Source organism: Pristiophorus japonicus, chromosome 8, assembly GCF_044704955.1.
Source record: "Pristiophorus japonicus isolate sPriJap1 chromosome 8, sPriJap1.hap1, whole genome shotgun sequence".
Classification (NCBI taxonomy): domain Eukaryota; kingdom Metazoa; phylum Chordata; class Chondrichthyes; family Pristiophoridae; genus Pristiophorus; species Pristiophorus japonicus.
Genome location: NC_091984.1, coordinates 225,614,861 through 225,634,623, shown reverse-complemented (window position 1 = coordinate 225,634,623; position 19,763 = coordinate 225,614,861). Strand labels below are relative to the sequence as shown.

At 48.1% G+C, this 19,763-nt stretch overlaps 1 protein-coding gene across 6 annotated transcripts in view; it reads right to left on the bottom strand.

The window, feature by feature from the left end:
- The window catches only part of LOC139269044 (unconventional myosin-XVIIIb-like), a 452,517-nt gene extending 439,634 nt beyond the window's left edge, over nt 1-12,883 (bottom strand). For 4 of the 6 annotated variants that reach the window (XM_070888021.1, XM_070888023.1, XM_070888024.1 and 1 more), the window contains exon 1: nt 12,706-12,883. The gene's annotated coding sequence lies outside the window, so the exon portion shown is untranslated. The remainder of the gene's footprint in view (nt 1-12,705) is intronic. The other 2 variants (XM_070888026.1, XM_070888022.1) reach the window with 2 other exon arrangements.
- Nucleotides 12,884-19,763: the final 6,880 nt, after the last annotated feature.

Genomic DNA, 19,763 nt, shown 5'->3' with positions numbered 1-19,763 from the left:
CACATCATGAGAAGGGGCGCCCCTTCACTGTGTTAACAAAAAATAAGGGCGATGGGGAAATCCTCCAGTTACCTCTCTAACTATCTATCTCCAATTGTCCCAGCATCCACTTGATCCACGTGATCTCCTGGACTGGCTTTGACCACCTCAGAGGGTCGGAGAGGGATTTTCCTGGGTATCTTTTCGCAGGAACTTGACCACATAAACCTAGGCTGACACTCCAGTGCAATGCTGAGGGAGTGCTGCACTGTCGGAGGTGCCGTCTACCAGATGAGACGTTAAACCGAAGCCCCATCTGCTCTCTCAGGTGGACGTAAAAAAGATCCCATGGCACTATTTCGAAGAAGAGCAGGGGAGTTATCCTGGCCAATAATTATCCCTCAATCATCATAACAAAAAAACAGATTATCTGGTAATTATCACATTGCTGATGGTGGGAGATTTCTGTGCGCAAATTGGCTGCCGCGCTTCCCACATTACAGCAGTGACTACACTCCAAAAGTACTTCATTAGCTGTAAAGCGCTTTGAAACCTCCAGTGGTCGTGAAAGGCGCTATATAAATGCAAGTCTTCTTTTGTTATTGTCCCTGGGATTTTTTTTCCTCTGCTTTTTGCTTCTCCCAAGAAATGACATGGTTGGGTCGGGTGTGGGAGAGGAGAAGAGGAGGCAGGGTGGGGCAGTAAGGAAGTGTTCAGCCACGATGTTTCAGCCATCACGGTGTGCGGGGCAGGTTCGATGGGCCAACTGGCCTTTTCCTGCCCGTTAAACTTGTGTGTTCAGAAGTGATGGACGCAGAAGCTGCTATGATGCTTCGAAGGGCAAATTCCCTACTCCTGGGCCTCAGTCTGCACCTAATTTAAGAGCAAATGTCCTCTTGCTCTTCCTCTTTAACTCCTTTCATTTATGTGTTGCCCAGAATTTGAAGCAAATCACAAATGGCCCGAGGATCATAGAATGGTTACAGCATGGGAGAAGGCCATTCGGCCCGTCAAGCCCGTGCCTGCTCTCAGCCAGTCCCACTCCCCCGCCCTTTCCCTGTAGCCCTGCAATTTTTTACCTTCAGATACTTATCCAATTCCCTTTTGAAAGATAAGATTGAGTCTGCCTCCACCACCCTTTCAGCCAGTGCATTCCAGACCCTAACCACGCGCTACATAATAAAAAATTTTCTTACATCACCTTTGGTTCTTTTGCCAATCACCTTATGATTGGCATAAGTATCACCTACAGTGGTATTTTTCCAGAGATCAGTACTTTTCGATGAGAGAATAGGGGAACAAATTTAAAAGTTCATTGCTCAGGCTCTTCAAAGGTCTAGTTGGTCAAGGGAATGCAAAACTGAGCCATAAAAGACCGAAGGTCTCAGGTTCAATTCCCAGCCTGTGCTGAGTTAGCCGAACTCAACTGCAGCAGCAGTAAAGGTGCTACAATTAGCCATAGTGTCCTGGGATAAGGAGGGGGAAATCAGACTGGGTTTCTTTCCCCTGGTTACTCTTCAGTGCCTCCTGCTGGTAGAGTGGACATCAGGCAAAATAAAATACGGCTGGGCTGTGATGCCCGAGGAACACAGGAAGAGGAGGAGGCCATTCAGCCCCTCGAGCCTGTTCTGCCATTCAATGAGATCATAGCTGTTCTGAAACCTAACTCCATATTCCTGCCTTTGGCCCATATCCCTTAATACCTTTGGTTAACAAAACGCTATCAATCTCCGACTTAAAATTAACAATTGATCTCGCATCAATTCCTGTTTGCAGAAGAGAGTTCCAAACTTCTACCACGCTTTGTGTGTAGAAGTGTTTCCTAATTTCACTCCTGAAAGGTCTGACTCTAATTTTTAGACTGTGCTCCCCTAGTCCTAGACTCCCCAACCAGCGGGAATAGTTTCTCTCTATCGACCCTATAGGTTCCCCTTAATATCCTGGAAGCTTCCATCAAATCATCCCTTAACCAAATAAATTCTAGGGAATACAACCCTAATTTGTGCAATCACTTTTCATAATTTAACCCTTGGAGGAGTCCGGGTATCATTCTGGTAGACCTACGCTGTGTTCCCTCCGAGGCCAATATATCCTTCCCAAGGTGTGGTGCTCAGAACTGCTCACAGCGCTCCAGGTGCCCTGCCACAATTGTAGAGTTTGCGACACTCATGATCGAGACTCAAAGATAAAGATTGACGAATTCAGCCATATGGAGAGACTAGGGAAGCTGGGCAAATGTACTCGGTCCAGCAGAGAAGGTTAAGGAGAAATTTGATAGAGGTGTTCAAAATGACGACGGTTTTTGGTAGCGTGGATCGGGAGAAACCGTTTCTGCTGGCAGGACGGTCGGACACCCGAGGACACAAAGATTTCAAAATAATTGGCAAAAGAAACAGAAGGGAGATGAGGATAGATTTTGTTTATGACGAGTTGTTGTGATCCGGAATGAAATGCCTGTAAGGGTGATGGAAGCAGATTCAATAGTAAATTTTCCAAAGGGAATTGGATATATACTTGAAAACGAAAGATTTGCCGGGCTTTGGGGAAAGAGCAGGGGAGTGGGACTAATTGAATAGCTCTTTGACAGAGCCGGCACAGGCATGACGGGCCAAATGGCCTCCTTCTGCGTAGTAAGATAATATCATTCTATGACTTATGTACTAGACAGCTGATGGTGATCTTCCTCGTGTCAGTTCTTTTATTGGAGGGCGGGGGGGTGGGGGGAGGCGGAGGCAGGGGGAGGGGGGTGTAATGTATTCGCTTCATGGGTTCTTTGCTTAAGAATTCATAGCAACATTGCTATTAAGAACTAGTTGGTTTATTAGCAAAGGTTTAACAAGTACACTCTACATTACCAGTTCATCCACCAGGCTCACGACCACCTGCCTCATCGTGGATCCCCTGAACCCAACTGACTGGGGTTTTATTGAATCTTGTGAACATCACGTGACTGGCTAAACCACTCACAATGCAACAGCTCTCCGACTATTTTAAGTTGAAACCATAAATCAATGTCCCCCAATCGCCACTAAAGCCGACACATTAAGCAAATTAAACTTTTGACAGTAAACTTAACTCAAATTAAAATTTGGTTGCTGGGGGTGATGATGCACTCCTGTCCCTCCGGCGCCCACCTCTCGGGGAAGGCCACGAGCATACCGTGGACACCGTGTGCTCCATCTCCAGGGACACCCCAGCTCGGATGTAACCGCTGAAGAGAGGCAGGCAGTCGGACTGAACGACCCCCTTGACCGCCCGCTACCTGGACCGATTGATGGCCACATTGGCCATGCCCAGGAGCAGTCCTACGAGGAGGCCCTTGGACCTGCCCGCTCCCCTCCGCAGAGGATGCCCAAAGATCAGGAGCATGGGACTGAAGTGCAACCAGAATTTGAGGAGCAGCCCCTTCAAATAGAGGAAGAGGGGCTGCAACCTCGCACATACAATATACCAACAGCTCTACAACTATACAAACCTGTGAGCATATTCACAGGTGCATACGTTACAGAAGGGGAGGGGGGAGGAGGGAGGAGAGGGGAAATTTCCCATTGAGTTCACCCTTCCCTTTTTTTTGCCAAATTTAAGTGTTAAGGGGAAATTCAACCCAAGGCCTTTCTGGAAATAGATTGCATTGTGTGCCAAGTAATTACTTTGCTCTTTAGTCAGAAGTTTTACTTTAGGCTCTGGTTTAATCAGACATGGCCATGGATAACTGATGATGTGAGCTCTTTAACAAGCCTCGAGGTACGGTCTTTGAATTTCAATAAATGTTCTTATACGATGGGGTGGGGAAGAGGGTTAAGAGTCAAACTGCACTTCTACTAATCCAGACCGATGGAATCCAAGTCTTCTCTCTGTGCCAGCTGGACGCTCCCTGTCTAAAATGAGTTCAACTGCTTTTTATGTAGCAGCCCTTCTCTTGGGAGACATCCCAAAGCACTTTACAGCCAATTAAGTACTTTTGAAGTGTGGTCACTGTTCAAATGAAGCCAACACGACAGCCAATTTGCATACAGCAAGCTCCCAAAAACAGCAATAAGGTAATGACCAGATAATCTGTTTTTCATGATGTTGGTTGAAGGATAAATATTGGCCAGGACACCGGTGAAGAACTCCCTAAGCTCTTCTTCAAAATAGCGCCATGGGATCTTTTATGCAGACAAAAAGTAGGAAACTATAGACCAGTTAGCCTAACATCTTGTCATTGGGAAAATGCTGGAGTCCATTATTAAGGAAGCAGTAGCGGGACATTTGGAAAAGCATAATTCAATCAAGCAGAGTCAACATGGTTTGATGAAAGGGAAATCATGTTTGACAAATTTGCTGGAGTTCTTTGAGGATGTAATGAGCAGAGTGAATAAAGGGGAGCCAGTGGATGTGGTGCATTTGGATTTCCAGAAGGCATTCGATAAGGTGCCACATAAAAGGCTACTGCACAAGATAAAAGCTCATGGCGTTGGGGGTAATATATTAGCATGGATAGAGGATTAACAGAAAACAGAGAGTCGGGATAAATGGGTCATTTTCTGGTTGGCAACCAGTAACTAGTGGGGTGCACCAGGGATCAGTGCTGGGTCCTCAACTATTTACAATCTATATTAATGACGTGAAAGAAGGGACCGAGTGTAATGTAGCCAAGTTTGCTGATGATACAAAGATGGATGGGAAAGCAAATTGTGAGGACACAAAAAATCTGCAAAGGGATATAGACAGGCTAAGTGAGTTGGCAAAAATTTGGCAGATGGAGTGTAATGTGGGAAAATATGAGGTTATCCACTTTGGCAGTAAAAATAGAAAAGCAAATTATAATTTAAATGGAGAAAAACTGCAAAGTGCTGCAGTACAGAGGGACCTGGGGGTCCTCATGCATGCAACACAAAAAGTTAGTATGCAGGTACAGCAAGTAATCAGGAAGGTAAATGGAATGTTGGCCTTTATTGCAAAGGGGATAGAGTATAAAAGCAGAAAAGTCCTGCTACAACTGTACAGGGTATTGGTGAGGCTACACCTGGAGTATTGCGTACAGTTTTGGTTTCTATATTTAAGGAAGGATATACTTTCATTGGAAGCTGTTCAGAGAAGGTTTACTAGGTTGATTCCGGAGATGAGGGGGTTAACTTATGAAGGTTGCGTAGGATGGGCCTCTACTCATTGGAGTTCAGAAGAATGAGGTGTGGTCTTATCGAAACATCATCATCATTATAGGCAGTCCCTCGAAATCGAAGAAGACTTGCTTCCACTCTAAAAGTGAGTTCTCAGGTGACTGAACAGTCCAATACAGGAATTACAGTCTCTGTCACAGGTGGGACAGACTGTCATTGGAGGAAAGGGTAGGTGGGGAGTCTGGTTTGCCGCACGCTCCTTCCGCTGCCTGCGCTTATTTTCTGCATGCTCTCGGCGACGAGACTCGAGGTGCTCAGCACCCTCTCGGATGCTCTTCCTCCACTTAGGGCAGTCTTTGGCCAGGGACTCCCAAGTGTCGGTGGGAATGTTACACTTTATCAAGGAAGCTTTGAGGGTGTCCTTGAAATGTTTCCTCTTCCCACCTGGGGCTCGCTTGTCGTGTAGGAGTTCCGAGTAGAGCGCTTGCTTTGGGAGTCTCGTGTCACGCATGTGAACAATGTGGCCCGCCCAACGGACATATAAGATAATGAGGTGGCTCGAAAAGGTGGATGCAGAGAGGATATTTCCACTCATAGGGGAATCTAAAACTAGGGGACATAGTCTTAGAATAAGGGGTCGTCCATTTAAAACTGAGATGAGGAAGAATTTCTTCTCTCAGAGGTTGTAAATCTATGGAATTCGCTGCACCAGAGAGCTGTGGAGGCTGGGTCACTGAATATATTTAAGGTGGAGATAGACAGATTTTTGAGCGATAAGGGAATAAAGTGTTATGGGGAGCGGGCGGGGAAGTGGAGCTGAGTCCATGATCAGATCAGCCATGATCTTATTGAATGGCGGAGCAGGCTCAAGGGGCCAGGTGGTCTACTCCTGCTCCTATTTCATATGTTCTTATATTCTTATGTTCTTATGTCCACTTGAGAGGGCAGACGGGACCTCGGTTAACATCGCATCCATAAGACAGCACCACCGACAGCGCAGTGCTCCCTCAGTACAGCTTACTCCAATCCTACGCTCAGGGCAGCAAGGAATGGGCAGTAAATACTGCCTCGTCAATGTTGCCCAGATGCCAGGAACAAGTTATATAAAAACAAGGCAAATCTGGAGCACTATTTCAAGGCAAGTGCTGAAGGTTGTGAAGGGGACACAGTTCAAATTGCTGAAGATGACTGTTGTCAGGAAATTCCTCCTCACACACAGTAATTGACATTTGGAATGGACAATAACGTCAAAAAATCCTAGAGACACTTGGATGCTGTGATGGTTTCTCTAGATGGATAAGATGGTCTGAATAATGTCCCACTCAGCGACTTGAGCACAAAACATCAAGGCTGACCCTTCAGTGCAGTGCTGAGAGAATGCTGCACTGTCGGAAGTGCTATCTTTCGGATGAGACGTTGAACCAAGAAGTTCTTTCAGTTGGACGTAAAAGATCCCATGGCACTATTTTGAAGAAGAGCAGGGGAGTTATCCCTGGTGTCCTGGGTCAATATTTACCCCTCAATCAACAGAACAAGAAAAAACAGATTATCTGGTCATTATCACATTGCTGTGTGTGGGAGCTTGCTGTGCGCAAATTGGCTGCTGCGTTTCCCACATTACAACAGTGACTACACTCCAAAAGTACTTCATTGGCTGTAAATGCTGTGAGACGTCCGGTGGTCCTGAAAGGCGCTATATAAATCCAAGTCTTTCTTTCCTCATTCACATTGATCTTGGCATCTTATAATTTCATCGACTACGGATCATTACAGCCCCAGTTAGTCAGCAATGTACTGAGTGAAATATATTCAATCTCCAGTGGATTGAGAGAGCCTTCTGTGCATTGTTTATGTCACATTTGTAAAAGTAAAATTATTTATGGTTCATTCACCTTTGAATATACTTCCCCCCAAAAAAACACCATGTCCACAGCTGATGTTGCCTGATGCTGAATGCCGCCTGTTCTTACTTCACTATTGTATTTTGGGCAAGGGAGGGGATTGCAAATTTTTGTGCTCAAAGTTCAGGGACCTTGTCTTTGGTAATGTCATGTCAACACTGCGCACCCTCAGGACAGATGGTTAGACGGTTAGTAAAGCTCCCTCTGGCCCAATCACGTGTCTCACCCTCAGCCGTAAAGAACACCTTCTACTGCGCATGTCTGACATCGCTTTCCAAATCATTAATGAGAATGGTTCCAGGAATGAGGGAGTTCAGTTATGTTGATAGGCTTGAGAAGCTGGGGTTGTTCTCATTGGAGCAGAGAAGATTGAGAGGAGGTTTGATAGAAGTGTTTCCCACATTTTAACAGTGACTACACTCCAAAAGTACTTCATTGGTTGTAAAGTGCTTTGGGACGTCTGGTGTTTTCTTTGTTTTCTTTCACACACCATACATCCTGCAGCCTTTCTGAAATTGTCGATTTAGTGCAACGGATGCTGAAGCAGCAGTTATTGCACTGTGGGCCTGTGCCCACCAGGAGCTGGATGGAGATTCGCCAAGCCTGCAATACACCGGACCCTTGCAATCAGCAGACAGAGGAGATTTTCATCCATCACCAGGTGGTAGACTTCAACCCAAGTCCCAGGTTCCAGTGGAACCCAATGCACCATCCCATTTCCCTCAGCCTCGTTAGAGCAGAGAAGATTGAGAGGAGATTTGATCGAGGGGTTTAAAATCGTGAGGGTTCGAGACAGAGCAAATAAAGAGAAATTGTTTCCAATGGCTGACGGGTCGATAACCAGACGGCACGGATTTAAGGTGATTGGCAAAAGAACCAGAGGCGACATGAGGAGAAACTTTTAGACGTAACAAGTGGTTAGGATTTGGAGTACACTGCCTGATGGGGCTTCAATAGTAGCTGTCAAACGTGAATTGGATAAATACTTGAAGGAGAAAAAATTGCAGGGATACGGGGAAAGAGCGGGAGAGTGGAGCTAACTGGATTGCTCCTCGAAAGAGCCGACGCAGACTCGATGGGTGAATGGCCTCTTTCTGTACTGTACTAGTCTATGATTCTAACAGCTGACATTGTGTTGCCCACATTGTGCTCAGTATTCCTGTCCTGTAACCACAGAAAGTTGTTGAGGCCAATTCACTAAATATATTCAAAAAGGAGTTAGATGAAGTCCTTACTACTCGGGGGATCAAGGGGTATGGTGAGAAAGCAGGAATGGGGTACTGAAATTGCATGTTCAGCCATGAACTCATTGAATGGCGGTGCAGGCTCGAAGGGCCGAATGGCCTACTCATGCACCTATTTTCTATGTTTCTATGTCTGCATATCACAAGGTCATTTTCTCTGAGTGTTTCAGGGCCCACTGCTACCCATTGCGTTTTTAGCCTGCACCTCGAGTGCTTTATGATCAACTACTTGAAAGGATCATTCAGGAAATCAAATAAATAGAGGGGGAACATTCCATTGTGTCCTGTTTAGGGGCGGTAACATCCGAGAAGTCCCGCCCCACTCGCTAAATTAGTGTTACTGCCCCCGAAAGGAAGTGGGGTGCAAAATAACACGCCCCACGTCCTTTCTGGGGCGTGAGCAGGCTGGACAGGTCGGGAGGGGGGCAGTCGGGTCGGAAGCACAGCGCAGCGCTACGCACTGGGCCGCGTAGGAGGGAATCTCCCCTTCATTAAAGGGAAGGGCCCAAGCCGCAAAGTCTGCAGTAATGAAAGGGGCCTCACTGGACCACCGGGGAGCGGAGTTGCCGTGCCAACAGCCTGACACTTGAGCAGAGTGCCGGGCCGACCGATCGCGGCACGCACCGTGCAGTCAAAGCACCAACGGGACGCTCGGCAAAAAATCAGCTGGATTTTTTTTGGAAATGGCCCACACCTTCCCCTTTAATTAGCGCCCCACGAGAGGCCGGCCGCCCTGTACCCACCCCTTGAAGCTGTCGCTGGCATCGCTAGCGGGGCGCTGCACTTGGTGATGACATCGTCATTGCTATGGGTTACCGCCGCCGCTAAACTCCCGCGATATTTAGCAGGAGTTGTTAGTGGCCCCCCTCCGAGAAATAGGAGCAGGAGTAAGGCATTTGGCCCCTCGGGCCGACTGCGTCATTCAGTAAGATCATGGCTGATCTGATCCTGGCCTCAGCTCCACTTCCCTGCCCGCTCCCCATAACCCTTCACTCCCTTATCGTTCAAAAATCTCTCTATCTTCACCTTAAATATATTCAATGACCCAGCCTCCACTCCTCTCTGGGGTAGAGAATTCCAAAGATCCACGATGCTCTGACAGAAGAAATTCCTCCTCATTTCCCTTATTCTGAAACTATGCCCCCTAGTTCGAGATTCCCCCACGAGGGGAAACACCCTCTCTGCATCTACCCTGTCAAGCCCCCTCAGAATCTTAGACGTTTCAATAAGATCACCTCTCGTTCTTCTAAACTCCAATGAGTATAGGCCCAACCTGCTCAACCTTTCTTCATATGACAATCCCTTTAAGTGCTTTGAGACGTCCGGTCGTCGTGAAAGTCGCTATATAAATACAAGTCTTTTTTTTTTCATCTCGGGAATCAACCTTGTGAGCTTTCTCTGAATTTCTAGGCCATACAGTCTCATCTGCATTCATATGAGCTGGGGATCTATTCCAGTGTCCTGTCCAATCTTTATCCCTCAACAAACATCTCAAAAACAGATTACCTGGTCATTTTTCTCATTGCTGTGTGGGAGCTTGCTGTGCGCAAACTGGTTGCCATGTCTCCCTGCAGTAAAATAGTGACTACACTTCAAAAGTACTTCATTGGCCGAAGCCCTTTGAGACGTCCTCTGGCCATGGAAGGCACTATATAAATGCAAGTTCTTTCAGGTCATTGTGAAGTCATGTTTGGCTGGGGAAAGGTGATCACAAAGAAATCGCTTTGCATGGTACAATCAATCAGTATATATGGTACATATGGTACAATCAGTATATGGCGACCTTACAACAGGAGCGTCATTAAGAAATGATTTCAGAAGAATCAGCCCTAAGATCTGTTGAGCATGTCCCTTTAAATACAAAATGAGAGGGGATCTCATAGAAACATATAAAATTCTGACGGGACTGGACAGGTTAGATGCAGGAAGAATGTTCCCGATGTTGGGGAAGTCCGGAACCAGGGGTCACAGTCTAAGGATAAGGGGTAAGCCATTTAGGACCGAAACTTCTTCACTCAGAGAATTGTGAACCTGTGGAATTCTCTACCACAGAAAGTTGCTGATGCCAGTTCATTGGATATACTCAAGAGGGAGTTAGATATGGCCCTTACGGCTAAAGGGGTCAAGGGATATGGAGAGAAAGCAGGAATGGGGTACTGAAATGCATGATCAGCCATGATCATATTGAATGGTGATGCAGGCTCGAAGGGCCGAATGGCCTACTCCTGCACCTATTTTCTAAGTTTCTAAAACTCTCTATCATTGTGGTTGAGATAAGCATGCGACCTGAAATTTATCATCTACCAATTCCAGGACCTAATGTTCGCTCCATTCTTCCTCAGTACCAGAATGGAGGCCATGGGAAGCCTCACCACACCAGGTCCGGGACAAATACTCCTAACATCACTTACCCCCAAACTCCTGCTCTCCTCTAACTATAGCACACCTGAAGTGTCCTCCTCAAGCTGGCAATTGAATGTCTCCATTCCTGCTTCACATTAACAACAACATGTATTTATATAGCGCCTTTAACGTAGTGAAACGTCCCAAGGCGCTTCACAGGAGGATTATAAGTCAAAAATTTGACACTGAGCCACATAAGGAGAAGACAATCATTCTGTTGCTCGGGCCATATTTATACCTCAATAGAAATTTGAGAAAATTTTTCATACAGTCTTTCAGTGTGGTTAGATAATGATGTGAGAAATGTGTTAATAATGATGATTCTGCTACTGTGCCCTCTCTCAGTACACATGCCCCTGTGTGAAGGGATCTGACCCCATGCACTGGTCCTCACTGCGGGTCCGAGGTCTTGATCCACCACCCTAGGCCTCTGTACATGCCTACAAACAATGCTCTGGCCTACCACACAGAGGCTTTCCATGGGCCTATTTATAAGGCTCTGACTGACCACACTGGTTCTCCCTGTGGGTCATGATACTGTCGACCAACCCATGGCTCTGAGATCTGTAGGTCTGTCTGCCGTGACCCACCCCTCTGTGCCTTCCCGCGAGCCTGCATGCAAGTCCATGATCCACCGCTCCAGGCCTCGCAGTGGGCCTGTGTATCAGGCCCCATCGCAACACCCGTTGTCCCTCTGTGAACATATGTGTAGGTTAAGTCCAGCTTCCAGAGACTTAGGTTTGACTAAACAGTGGATACTGTGGCGGGGGGGGGGGAAATTCGGGTCATTTGGCCCTCCTGTTCGCTAACGGGACGCAAACGACTATTCACCCGGGTGCGGCGCCGCTCTGGCGAAATTAGGTGGGAGGTTAATGCCGGCACTAACCGGTAGTGCCCCGGACCCGCTGCACCGGAGAGGACTACAATGCCCGCGACAGCTTCGCAGGGCACGTGCCGGGCCATGGGCCGCTCGCAGGGTAACAATTAGAGGGGGAGGTGTTCTTTAAATGGCTGACTTGCAGCTCGCGCCCCTCCTTCGGTTTCACAGACCGCGGAGTCTGGGCCGCGACCTTGCGGCCCGGCACTCGGCTGGTGTGCCCCACCGCGGTCCAGCGCCGGCCCCGTTTCCCGCTCACAGAGTCGGCAGCCTGGCCCTCCTCTTTACCGCAAAGCGCTGGAAAATTTGCATTGGCTATCGCCCCCGAGAGGAAGTGGAGCGCGAGGTTTTTGCGGCGGGTAAGCCCTTAGCTCACGGGGCGGCGCTTCTGTGCCTGGTACAGGAAGTCCCGCCTCACGGCTGTAACTGGGGCGATATGCAATTCCCCTCCCGAAAGCGTATTAATACGAATCAATCACACCTTACATTTCTGTTACATATTAAACCTATCCATTGTACAGCTCTCCTCTCCTCCATATGCAACTGCAGTCTTAAGTTGACTCCAATACAACAGCACAAATGACAAAATAAAACAAGAGTTTATTTTTAAGGCTTGCCCTCTGAACCCTGTGTCCACAGTCATTCATCCAGATGTGGGGGTGTCATTCTGCAGTTGCATCCATAGTACACCCGCTGGAGGCTGCAGGAACAACCTGGGCAGACCCCCTCACTCCCCATCCCCCACCCTCTGCTTCCACTCCGAGGGTAAAGCGAATAACCCAGCGTTATGATAGTTAACGCACAGTTCAGGTAGCAAGGTGACTGAAGGCCGAACCGGCCCCTGCTCTCCAGCACATTAAACCAATCGGATTTTGTTCTCAGGTTCCAATTCCCCGCCCCCACCACTAACCCCAGGCAGCAGCAAGCAGTCCTATTCACCCCCTCTCACCATTTCCGAGGTGAGTTGAAATGTTTGCAACGTTATGCAACGGAGCAGGTACAAGCACCCAGCGAGGGCACAATAGGAGAGCATGGCCTCTCCAGCAACAGCTGTCCCCACACAGACTAAAAATAACCCCCTCGCCCAAGCTCGCCAGCAACAAAGAGTGCGAGAGCAAAGAGAAATTCAAACTGGGAAAAAAGTGCTACTTTCCATTCGAAGGTTTCCTTTTCACACCACAAGCCAAGTGTTACTGTACCTTCCGGAGGATTGATTTTCCCGACTCGGTACAGTTCGATTGTTGGGAGCTTTTGAAGCTTCTTCTTAAACGGCCTCTAATGGATCCTACTCGGCAGGCAGACAACAGAGAGCAGGAGAAATGTGATAAGGACTGACGTCCCCCTCACCAGGCACACACACATACACAAGTGTGATCGCGCAGTCAACAGCTGACTGGACAGGACTCTGGGCTATAAATACCTGTTGGGTTCCAGTTTTGGGCATCTGTTGACTATTACAAGCTGGACAGTGACGGGATTTGGTGGAAGGGGGAAAAAACAGAGAAGGGGAGGAGGGGTGGGGGTGAGCAAGAAGAGATGAAGTTAATCTTACACTTCCCCTTCCCACTTACACTTCCTCGCCCCCCACCACACTGATAACTCCTCAGTTCTTATCATACAGTTAATTGAAGCTGTCTGAATTTTAATCAGTACATTTTTATATATGGAATCAAAAATTTTTTTGCAGGGCTACGGGGAAAGGGCGGGGGGAGTGGGACTAGCTGAGAGTTGTCACGGGCTCGATGGGCTGAATGGCCTTATCCCATGCTGTAACCTTTCTATGATTCTCAGTCACTCCTGTCAGGTTCACTGAGGACACTGCTTAAACTTGCTTTGGCTAGCTCTCCTAATACCCGCTTGAACTCTCTTGTTATGTTGGACTTGAACCAGCATTCTAATAACACACTGTCATTTCAATTAAAGTGCATCTCATAGCAAACCAAATTCCAAACTTCCAGCTCTTAACTGAGTGTATTGAGGAAAATATCATTTCTTACATTTGTGATTGGCAAACTACAAAGAGTTTATTTTCAACATTCATTTTTCGGGGGAAATAGCAGAAATTTCAAATTTTATATAAAATAACAAAGGAGAGTAAAAATTCGTTGTCGAAAAGAGCCAAATATTGCAATTAAACCATAGAGCTTTAACTGTTATCTTTAAATAATGATGTCTTCTTTATTTCTTTCAGTAAATGAGCAAAAATCCTTGTTGAGTTGCCTCTTTTTAGCAAGAATTGTAGTTCATGCCTTTAACCCAGATGTGAAATGTTGTTTTAAAAATTAATAAAGACACCTTGCGGACCGAAATTGCCCCTTTCGGAAAGGCCTGTTAGGGAGGCGCTATCGGGACGGAGAGGACTTTTCATCCGGGGGTGCGGGGCAGGCGGCAGAAGTGACCTTGCCGGAATCTGCCCCAGGATGGCGGCACCGAAAACGGCTTTGTGCCGCGAACTGTAGCGTTCTCCCCCGGGCAGTGGCGCACACACAGATGACATCATCGCTGTGCGCGCTGAACCCCTTATCGCCCCGCGGGAGCGAGGTTGGCGCGGGGCGGTGCCACCGGCTGCGTGTCGCGAAGCTGTGGTGGCTGGGCGCGCCCCGTCCACCCTTCAAGGGTCGCCGCGGCCACCATCTTTTTTTTTTGTCGGACGACTTTGCAGTCAGCGCGACAATGGCGGCCGCTGGTTGGGCCCGGCCGCCAATAGGCAACCCGGCTTCTCTTCTTGCGGGGGGGGGGGGGGGGGGGGCTAGGGTCACTGGCCCAGCCAACACCCTTCCTGGTGGCCACAGAAAGGGATGTAGAGTCCGCAGCCGACAAGTGGCGGGACATCGCCGTGCTTCTGTCCCTCTCTCGTCCCGCTACTGCCACGCGGAGGCCATTTCACACTCCGACAACGCAGCTCTCCGATTTGGGAGACAAAGTGCCGAATTTAGAAACTTTCTCCCGCCCATCTCAGTTTTCAGTTAATTTAAATGATGCGCCCCAAACCCAGCATGGGGCAATTTCACACCCCCTTAGTTCAAAAAGGTCAAGCCCAAATTGTTTACCATCATGGGACACAATCCTTTAATGTTCTAGTTTTATTTAGGTTATATTTATTTCAAAGAAAGACTTGCATTTATATAGCGCCTTTCGCAACCTCAGGACGTCTCAAAACGCTTTACAATAAAGTCGTTTTGGAGTGCAGTCACCCTTGTAATGTAGGAAATGCTGCAGCCAATTTGCGCATAGGCAAGCTTCCACAAACAGCAATGTGATCACGGCTAGATTATCTATTTTTTAGTGATGTTGACCAAGGGATTAATATTGGCCAGGACACCAGGTATAACTGCCTTGTTGTTCTTTGATACAGTATGTGGGATCTTTTACATCGACTGAGAGAGCAGACGCGGCCTTGGTTTAACGTCTCATCCAAAAGACGGCACCTCCGACAGTACAGCACTCCCTCAGTATTGCACTGGAGCGTCAGCCTAGATTTTTGTGCTCAGGTCCCTGGGACTTGAACCCACGCCCTTCTGACTCAGATGAGAGTGCTTCCCACCGAGCCACGGGCTCTACTAATTTATTTCTTTTCTTTTAAATAGTGTGAAGCTGCACAATAAAATCTGTCTAACCTCGAATCTCACAAAATCCGTGCCTTTTCAGGAAGTCTGTGCAAAGCAGTGCTTCCTGAGCATTTGTACCGGCCCTGACTGGCAAGGAGATTGTCCCTCCCTTTCTGCCAACCAGTAAACACCGGGTCCAGGACCGAGCAGGGGCCCCTTACACACAGCTTTCAAATCAGCACAAAATGGTGAGAGTATTGACATGCATTTTCTAAACACCCACCTACTTATGGGCTGGTGCAGTCTGCACCTACGGAAAGTGTCTCCCAGGAAATGAGGAAGTTGGGGGGGGGGTCGGGGTGGGGGGGGGGTGGTTGGTGTGGCGATAAACAGAGGCGAAGATGCAGGTTCCCTGCATCTTTGAGTTTCCTCCCGCTCCCTTTTATATATGCAGACTATAGATATACTCTGTGTAGTCACTGCATAGTCACATAAGACTTATTTACCTGATGCACTTTCAATAAGGTTTACACTGTGTAAATACTATGCTGGCACCACTAGAGGGTGCAACTGGTGGAGACCGGGGTTTCCTGGTCTGGTGGCAGGGGCTGTATAAAAGGATAGCCACCATGCGGCTGCCTCACTCTGGAGTTACGAATAAAGGACCAAGGTTACTACAGTTTGAGTACAACACATTGCCTCGTGGAGTCATTCATAAATACAGTACAGACATAACACTCCCGGCCCACTGAAAAGCGAAGGGGGCAGAACTCCCAGGCCTATATTTTTGAAACTCAAGGAGCAAAGAGCAGTTGCACAAATACTGATATTGTGACTGTGGCACTGATTTGTGACTTTCACAGAAGAATATCTCCAAAATCTAATGAAAGGTCTTGGGATGCCTTGTAATACCAATTGAATCTGATTTTATTCAGTCACTGTACAGGATCAATTCGCAGAGATGCTATTTCCCAGAAGTCCCTCTGCTCCAGTTCCTGAGCCAAACAAGTGTCCTTAGCAACAATTGCTACACGCGGCCTGCGCTGGTAAAAGCCTGCTCCTAAACATCACTGCTGCTTGAGTGATTGAGGATGTCAGGTGGAAGGATTCCTTCCGGATTTGTAACCAGCTAAACAGTGGGAAGTCACAGAAGTGCTTGGGGTAATAACACTCATAACTAAATAAGCTCACTCATATCTTTTAATAGCATCGACTTTTAATAACATTAGACTATTTGCTATTCACTTGCATTAAGAAACTCATTAAAAAGAATTAGACCCAGTGACACAGCAACACAAGTGCCAAAAATCAAGATTAATTATTTATTGACGCATCTTGATTATTTACCTAAGTGGCAGACTTCATCAGCAGGAAAGGTCAGGGAGTGATAAAGCATTTTAATTATTTGTAAGTGGTGAGTGCGACTGACATTAAATATCAGCATTGTCGGGAGCGGAAAAGGGCAATTTGCAACCAGCTTTGTCCATTTTTCAGAGAGCGACTTGGAGCTATTGACAATATCCTTCAATCCCTTAGCTCTCCATTAAGAAATATGGAGCTGGATTTTCGTTGGGATTGCGCCTCTGTTAGCGCTCCGGAGGGGCAGTAATGGGTCTTGAAATTCTTAGCGCCCGGGCGGCCAGCCTCTAGCGCCCCGCCGGGAAATTCGGTGCCGGTTTTGCAGAGGAGCTGAGCAGTACTGCCTGGGAGCATCGTGCCTGTGTCCAACGCCCCCGGTTTCGACAGCGATGCGCTATTTGGTTGGAGCGGCATCCGTAGCGCCCCCTAGTGACACCGCCAGAGAAAGCTGGCATGCAGAGCTGTCCCGGGGCGTTAAGGGATACAATGATTGGAAAAGATGGAGTGAAATTGATATTTCTTTGGGGTTTTTTTGTGATTCACTTTTATTGGGGTGGGCGGGGTACTTTATCAGGAATGTTTTTGGTTTTGATTTTTTTTTTTCAGGGTGGCCTCTCTCAGGTTCGCTCCGAAGCCGCCCTTTAGCTCGGGATGTTCAGTTGCTCACCCGGCCTAGCACCCCAAGAGAAGTGTGGGACGCCTCCCTTAGCGCTCCACTCCAGACTCACGGCGCAGCAACCGAACTTTTGGCTGCCATTTTCCGGCACAAAATTTACCGCCCCACCGCCATTAGCGGCCTAAGAAGCTTCTTGAGCCCATTTATACTATACACATCAGTAGCATACCCTGGTAAACTTATTCCATAAATCTATCGTCCTTTGGCTAATAAAGTAGCTTCTGACATCTTTCTCTTCGTAGAGTAATACAGAATTATAGACTGACACAGCACATTCGGCCTATCGTACCTGCGACAAAAATTCTACACGTTTTTTTAATTGTACCCCCTGGTATTTGATCGCATCACCAGAGTGAGCAACGTGCCTGGAGCAGCTCTTCAATTCCCTTCAGAAGCCTCCTCCCTTCCACGGGAAATAAAGCCAATTTCGTTAACCTGTCCTTATGTCACCGAGACCAAGAATCGCCTTGGCTGCTCACCTTGGTAGCCTCCCACAGCCAATAGCGGATTCGGAGCTGCCTGGCCTGGCAGTGCAAGGGAGCTGACCGAAAATGAACAAGTGAGCATAATCAGAATGGGCCAACAATTCGGCTGGATAGCGCCCCCTGTGAGGGGCGCTAACGAGTTGGCGCCAGTGAGCGCCGACAATAGCGCCGCTCGGCAACTTCGGTGTGCAGTTACCGGCGGCGCTGAGGAGTATCGCCCGGGAGCGCTGCGTCGGTGTGCCACGCCCCCCCCCGGTAGCGATACGGAAGCTCGCCACCCGTCGCGCCCCGCGGTGACCTCGCCGGGGAAAGCCTGGCGGGCAGAGCTGTCCCGGGGCGCTGAGGGAAGGCAGGACTGCATCAGGTCAGTGTGATTGATTTGAGGGATTTTCTTTCTTGCGATTGAACTTTATTTGGGGTCAGTAAGGTATTTTTTTTGTGAATTTTGTTCTGATGGGGGTTTTATTTTTGCAGGGAGGCCTCTCTCAGGGTGCGCCGAAGCCGGCCCTTTAGCACGGGATATTCAGTTGCTCACACGGCCTAGCGCCCCAAGAGAAGTGTAGAACGCTTTCCTGAGCGCTCCACTCCACTCTCAGGGCGTTGGAACTGAATTTTGCTGGGCCCGGCGCTAAAAATCTTCTGGCGCTAAATTTAGCACCCAGGGCATATTAGCTCCTAAGGAGCCCCGCCCAAGCGAATTTCTAGCCCATAGCCTCCCTTCCCCATGACTAATGAATTTATCGACGGGCGCTAGGGTTTTGCGGCCAAACTAAACAGAGAGGTGATGATAGAAACAATATTACTGAAGTACACTGGGTTAATGATTGAATGAATGTCGGTACAGATACAATGCTCTCACAATGGCCAGCTTACGGACACTGTTTTGGTATTGAGTCAAGTATCACCTGAAGTACCTGTACAGGGTGTACCCTCCCCCTCACTGCCCCCCCCCCCCCCCCCAGTTCAATTAGAAGCTTTCTGTGATTAATAGCTCAGTGCTCACTCTGCCTCTTCTTATTAAATCTTGTTTTTGTGGCCCCGAATTCCAGTCCAGTTATGTCATGTTCTGAAACACAATTCCCCTGCTGCTGCCACCACCAGCAGTCACTGCTTAATAACAACGACAGCCTACATTTATATTGTGCGTTTAATGAAGTCCCAAGGCGCATCACCGAGGCACAATCAGACCAAAATGGGCGCCTAGACAAAGAAAGCCATGTTCGGAGAGCTGAGTAAAAGCTTTGTCAAAGAGTCGGGTTTTAAGGAGGGTATTAAAGGCGGAGGGGTTCAGCGAGAATATTTCGGAGTGTGGGGCTGAGGTGGTTTAAAACACAGCCTCCAATAGATGGAGGGCTGCACACAAGGCCAAATCATAGAATCGTAGAATGATGCAGCACAGAAAAAGCTGTCGGGAGCACCGCTCAGCGGCAAGAAGATGTTACTTGCTACATTTCTCGGGAGGTGAGGGGGGGGGGCGGGTGGGGGGGTTCCCGGCGGTGCGCGTATTGATGACGCACGCACGGCCAGTCGGCAGAGCGGAAGTGGGGACCGCCAGAAAAACCCACGAGCTGAATTTAGCTTGCATCAGCCATTCAACCAGAAATCAGCGGCCCCTCGACCCCGCTGCAAATGGGCAGTAACGGTCTTTATGGGGAGCTGAATTTCGGCCCCTTAGAGTCAGCAGAGCACAGCAAGGGACCACACCGCCATCAATCATTGGGCCTCGCCGGGGTTTCGAGGGACAGACTGTCGACTATCGCCTTGTATTACATCTTGTTACTGGATGTAACCCACTTAATGAAAGCTGTTATGCTTATTTACAATATACCTGTACCCAGCATGGTTTGTGGTGGTCACGGACAGAAGTCTTATATCTTACAAGCCCATCGAGCCTGTGAAAGAGCTCTCCAATTAGTCCCACTGCCCTGCTCTTTTCCCCACTGCCCGGCAAACTTTTCCCTTTCAATTCCTTTTGAAAATTATTATTGAACTTGCTTCCACTTTTAAGGCAATGGAAAGTCAGAGCAATGAAGGGTTCTAGGAGGGGGGGATTATAGGGTTGGAGGAGGTAACCTAGATGGGGAGGGGTGAGGCCATGGAGGGATTTAAACATGGTGATGAGAGCACTGCGAGCCCAGAAGCCAATGTATATCAGCAAGGGCAGGGATGATGGGTGAGCGGGACTTAGT